Genomic DNA, 6762 nt, shown 5'->3' on the forward strand with positions numbered 1-6762 from the left:
TTCCGGGGCCCACTTTGGTGTGTGCTTGGGCTGAACTTGAACTTTACATGAGCTGAGGCTTCTCTTGGAGTTGAACGCCAAGTTGTAACATGTTTTTGGCGTTCAACTCTGGTTCGTGACGTGTTTCTGGCGTTTGACTCTAGAATGCAGCATGGAACTGGCGTTGAGCGCCAGTTTATGTCATCTAATCACAAACAAAGTATGGAGTATTATATATTGCTTGAAAGCTCTAGATGTCTACTTTCCAACGCCGTTGAGAGCGCGCCATTTGAAGTTGTGTAGCTCTAGAAAATCCATTTCAAGTGCAGGGAGGTCAGATTCCAACAGCATCAGCAGTCCTTTGTCAGCCTCCTTATCAGAGTTTTGCTCAAGTCCCTCAATTTCAGCCAGAAAATACCCGAAATCATAGAAAAACACACAAACTCATAGTAAATTCCAGAAATGTGAATTTAGCATAAAAACTAATGAAAACATTCCTAAAAGTAACTAGATCATACTAAAAACTACCTAAAAATAATGCCAAAAAGTATATAAATTATCCGCTCATCATATTGCTTCTTCACCAAAGAGAGAAGGAGGAAAAGACAATAAAATACATCAAAAATAACAACAAAAGAATGATGATAAGGAGAAAACACGTGAAGAAGAAGGAAAGCGAAAAAGGAGGAGAAGGAAGAATGCGAAGAAGAAGACGCTCCGTGCATAAACGAGCGTGAGAAGAAGAAGAAGAAGATGAAGAAGAAGAAGAAGAAGAAGAAGGAGAAGCGCAGGAGAAAAAGAAGAAGAAGAAGAAGAAAAAGAAAATGCGGGGGAGAAAAAGAAGAAGTGTGGGGGAGAAGAAGCGTTGGGCGATTTCGTGTGTATTGGGCGCGTGTATTTCACGTTTCATTTAATGGTATTGGGTTTTTTTGGTGTTGGACCAACTTGGTTACATGGTTACATGGATGTGTAGCATCCCCATTTCAAATTTTTAAAACTATATCTTTTTCAAAATCAAAATTCAAAATCTTATCTTTTTAGTTTCTTATCTTATCTTTCCTAACTTCCAAATTTAAAATTCAATCTTTTTTCAAATCTTTTAAATTTCTATCTTATCTTTTTCTAATTTCAAATTTTAATTTCAAAACTTTTCTTATCTTATCTTCTATTTTATTTTTAAATTAAAAATCTTTTCTTAATTAATATCTTATCTTCTCTCTCTTATTTTTCAAAACCTCCTAACTAACTTTTTCCTCTCAAATTTTTGAAAATATCTCTCCTTCTTCTCTCTCTTCTTTTTTAAAATCGCCTAACTAACACTCTTTTATCCTTAATTTTTGAAAATACTTGTATTTCTCTCTCATCTTTTTCAAAACTACTTAACTAACTCCCATCTCGCTTAATTTTCAAAAACTTCTTCTTCTCTTCCCTCCTCTGTTTTCAAAAATTTAACAATTAAAATTCAAATATTTTTTAAACTAATTTAATTTAATTTTTGAAAAAAATTTAATTAATTAATTAAATAAAAATAAAAATATTTTGATTCTTATTTACTTTTTCTATTTATACTTCTTTTCTTCTCATCTCTATTCAATCAACTCTACTTCTTTCAACTCTAGGTATACCTCAACTTCTTTATCTTTTTCTTTGCTCTTCATCTCACATCTCACTTAGAGCTTCTTGCCAATTGGTACAGAAAGCTTTCTTGTGATTTCTTTTCCAGCTCCTTCTATCTTCTCTTTCTAAGGTAATCTTCCTCTACTTATTTTATTTATTTTTATTTTTATATTTATTTTTATTTTCTATCTTCTTCTTCCATCTTCGCTTCTGACTTTAAGGAGGAACTTCTTGCCAATTGGCATAAAGAACTTTCTTCCTTTCCATCTTTTTATTTGCTTCTTGTTTATGACCAAGAACAGGGATAAAGAACCCCTCTTGACTCTTGATCCTGAACCTGAAAAGACTCTGAGGAGGCGTTTACAAAAAGCCAAAGCACAACACTCCAGAAGAGATCTTTCAAAAAGTTTTGAACAAGAAATAAAGGATATGGTCGAACCACAAGAAGAGACCAGAAAGGTCCTTGGTGACTTCACCATGCATACCTTTAACTTTTATGGCAGAAGCATTGTTGTACCTGCCATTGGAGCTAACAATTTTGAGCTTAAGCCTCAGTTAGTCTCTCTTCTACAGTAGAACTGTAAATTCCATGGACATCCACTAGAAGATCCACATCAGTTCTTAGCAGAATTTTGAGCTTAAGCCTCAGTTAGTCTCTCTTCTGAGGTTTATAAGCTTATACTTTTTCCCTTTGCTTTAAGAGACAGAGCTAAGTTCTGGTTGGATGCCCAACCTAGAGAGAGTCTTGACTATTGGGAAAGGCTAGTTAATGCTTTTCTTGCTAAATTATTTCCTCCTCAAAAAATGAGCAAGATTATAGTAGAAGTTCAGACCTTTAGACAAAGAGAAGGTGAATCTCTTTATGAAGTTTGGGAAAGATACAAGAAACTGATTAGGAGATGTCCTCCTGATATGCTCTCAGAGTGGTCCATCATAGGCGTGTTCTATGATGGCTTGTCTCAGATGTCCAAAATTTCTTTGGACAGCTCTGCAAGTGCATCTCTCCACTTGAAGAAAATACCTGTAGAAGCAAGAGAGCTCATTGAGATGGTTGCAAACAACCAATTCATGTACACCTCTGAGAGGATTCATGTAAATCATGGAATCTCTCAGAAGAAAGAAGTTCATGAAGTTGAGACTCTGAATGCCATCTTGGCTCAGAATAAGATCTTGACCCAACACGTCAACATGATCTCTCAACATCTCATTAGGATGGAAACTGCAGCAGGCAGTAATCAGGAAGCTTCTTTTGAAGAAGTAGCCTGTGATCCTGAATAACCTACCATGGATGATCTGACAAATTGGCTCTATTCATCACATTAAGACAAATCTGCCTGACAAACACCCTATGGATTTACATCTCTCAGACGGTTAATCTACAATTTCGTTGAGGACTTCTCGAGACACCAGTTCAGCCAATCTCCAGGGTGATTAAGGAATCCGTGGTATAGGCTAGATTCCAAAGAAGCAGAGTTCTTTGATCCGAAAGATTCGACCTTGTTTGTGGCGTTTTGAGTAGGATCGCCAAGAGAATAGTCTACTAGAGCTTCACCCTCCATTAGAATGAATGACAAGGGCCCTGGCATTCATTCTGTAGCAGAGGAGATCAAGGACCATTGGGATGGCTTTGATCACTTACAGCCTGCCATAGAAGAAGATTATTCACAAGCAAAGAAGACAGTAGTGTTCCGATGGTTACCTGAAACTGGAGGTCGATCTCGTACGAGATCTTCTGTACTGGTTGGAGCGGTTGTGTCTGACTTGTTGGACTTGGTGGTAGTACTGATCCTTCATCCCCGGAGGGTGGGGGTACCTGCAAGGGACTCCGATGCTTAAGTTAGCAAGGGTATTAAGCAAGTATTGAGTAGAATCAGAGTATGAGTTATACCTGGGTGCTCCAGTGTATTTATAATGGTGAGATGTGACCTTCTTTGGATAAGATTAGTTAGTTATCTTATCTTATCTTATCTTTTGTCGAGGTCAGCTTATCTTCCATGGAACCGCCCTTATCTCTATAGGCTTGAGCTGCCTTTGGATCAGTGTCGTATTCCTTGAGTTGGGCCCTTCTTTGGGCTTTCCTATTGATTTGGCCGAGTTCTTTACGAAGAAGTCGGTCCGCTTGACCTAAAGAGGTCGATCGCTTTGCTACTGTACATCCCGGCTCGGACAGCTCGACCCAAGGTATGAACAGTGCCCCTGCTTGAGCTCGGTCTTCTTATTTGAGGTTGAGTCCTTGACTTTGGTCCTTCTCTAGTGAAGCCGAACTCAAGCATTTTGTCGATTCCTTTGTAGAAGCTTTTTGAATATGGAACGTTTTTCTCAAAAAGCGTGTGCTTTTATATCAGCGCTTTTGGGAACGTACGGGGGTTTAATACCTTCATTAATTGGTATTAATTGCCCCGTTTTTCCTTGTGGCCTTTTATTTTGAATTTGTGATCAGAAAACAGTTTTCCTTCTTTGCTCCTCTTCGTAACTTCTCCCTTCATTCTCTCGCTCTCTGTCTTTCGTCTGATGACAAGTCATAATATACCCATTTTTCAAGCTAATTTCACTTGTTTCACTAGTTTTTATGCACTTTCTTGCACTATAAGTAAGCAATTTAGAGTGGAAATGCATGTTTTATTTGAATCAAACAACCACCATTTAATTGATGCTAAATCATGAGATTTAAGCTAAATTTAATTAATTTTTAATTGATTTATAAACCTTGTGAATTTAGTGATACTTTGATTGGTTGTTTTGATTATTTGTAGGTGAAGAAAAGAAGAAAAGAAGGAAGCGTGGCTTAAGAAGTGTGGCCAAAGGAAGAAAATAGTGTGGCAAAAGAAGAAGAAGTGTGGCGCAACATTGAAGGAGGAAGCCACATTGCTCTCCCCAAGAGCACACTGCTCTCCAAAGGAGCACAACAATGAACCAAGCATGCAAGGCTTCACTGCCCTGCGCTCCTTGAGGGTGGAGCACAATTCTAGGCCAAGAAACAAGGGAAGGAAAAATTCTGCCCTGCCCTCCTCAAAAGCAATTTCGGGCTCCCCTTGAAGAAAATCCAAGAAAAATCAACTCCAAGTGCCACCCATGGGTTTCGAACCCAAGCACATGAAGGGAAGGAAGTAGCGCCACTCACAAGGAAAAATGAGCCACACTTGGCCAAAATGCCTTCCCAAGGTTTCGAACTTGGGACCTCACCCAAGAACAAGGAAAGCTTTGCGCTGCCCACAAGGAGGGCAGAGCAGCATTCCTTGGCGCAAATGAGGCGCGCTTAACACGGCCAAGAGCTTGGGCGCGCGCATGATTGACACGGGCAGGGAGGCAAGGCACGCACCATGACACCACTGCCCCGCTCTCCACAAGGGCAGGGCAATCCCCTGGTGCCCCTCCCACACTTGGTGCGCTAATTGGATCCCCATGCAAGGCTTCACTGTTCTGCTCTCCACAAGAGCAGAGCACCTTCCTAGGAGCAACATGGGCTGAAACTCACCTAAAAAACCAATTTAATTCAATTCTTCACCCATCTTTCAAGCCCACTCAAAATTCTTAGATCCAAAATATAAAGTGTATAAATAGGTGTTAGTTAGGATTAGAAGGGAGCTGACTTTCATTTTTAATTTTCATCCATAGTCAACTTGAGAGCTCACTTTCCATTTTTCTGCTTTAGAACTTCTGATCTTCAATTTTTATTTTCGGACCGCAATTAGCTTGAGAATTGGAGGAGAGAATTCACTTCTTCTTCCTCTAATCTTTTTGTTTTCTTTACTGGATTTTGTTTGAGTCTTGAGTGTGAAGAATTGAGGAACTTCTGTCTCAATCTCCATTTAAGATCTCTTTGATTCTCCTACTGCATAATTGAGTTAAATTCCATTTCCTTTACTGCTGCAATCTTTAATTTCTCTTTAATTGTTTTGTGAACTTGGATCTAGGAAGGCAATTGAGATCTAGACTCTGCTATCTAGTCTCTGGAATCCTGAGATCTGATTTTTTTTTGTTCTTCTACTGAACCACTGCTGCAATCAAATTTTTATTTTCTGTTTGAACTCTATTTACTTTCAATTCATCTCTTGCTTGGTTAATTGTTGAAATTTAATTTCCCTTGCTTAAATTATGAATTCCCAGTCCTCAAATCCCTTTTCAATTCAAGCAATTTATATTTCTTGCACTTTAAGTCACCGCAATTTACATTTCTTGCACTTTAAGTTTCAGTCATTTAATTTCTTGTTCTTTAAGATTCAGTACCTTTACTTTTAATTCTCTTTAATTTCTGCAATTCATCCCTCTCCCTTTACATTTCCTACTATTTACTTACTGTTGGATACAAAATCACTCAAATCAATCTTTGTTTGCTTGACTAAATCATCCACTAAACTAAAATTGCTCAATCCTTCAATCCCTGTGGGATCGACCTCACTCCCGTGAGTTTTATTACGTGATGCGACCCGGTACACTTGCCGGTGAGTTTTGTGTTGGATCGTTTTCCACACATCAAGTTTTTGGCGCCGTTGCCGGGGATTGAAATAGATTGACAATGATTAAGTGAAGTGGAGGTCTAGATCAAGCACTTTTTCTTTTCTGGTTCTTTAATTTTTAATTAACCCACTAACTGTTTGAATTTTTGCTTAAGCTAACTAAACTTCACTCTAGCAATAGATTGAAGTGTCACTGGTTTTGTGTGTTTCTTGTGTTTTGTTTATATGACAGATACAAGAAGCGCTATACCAACCTTTCATGAACAAGACGAACGAACCATCAGGAGATTAAGAAGAGCTAAAAGAGGGAAAAACATTGTTGGAGAGGAGGAGTTAGAAGAAGAATTTCAAGACATGGAGGAACATTCAACCAATCCACCAGAAGGAGGGGCCAACAATAACCCACAACAGAGGAGAGTACTGGCCTCCTATACATTTGCAAATGCTAGACATTGTGGGAGTAGCATTCTTTCCCCTAATGTCAATGCAAATAACTTTGAACTGAAGCCACAACTCATCACATTGGTCCAAAACAACCGCTCTTTTGGAGGAGGACCATTGGAAGACCCGAACCAACATCTATCCACTTTCTTGAGGATCTGTGACACAGTTAAAAGTAATGGAGTGCACCCTGACATATACAAGTTGCTGTTATTCTCATTCTCTCTCAGGGACAAAGCCACTCAATGGCTAGAAACATTTCCAAAGG

The sequence above is a fragment of the Arachis hypogaea genome, chromosome 10 (assembly GCF_003086295.3).
Source record: "Arachis hypogaea cultivar Tifrunner chromosome 10, arahy.Tifrunner.gnm2.J5K5, whole genome shotgun sequence".
Taxonomy (NCBI): Eukaryota; Viridiplantae; Streptophyta; class Magnoliopsida; order Fabales; family Fabaceae; genus Arachis; species Arachis hypogaea.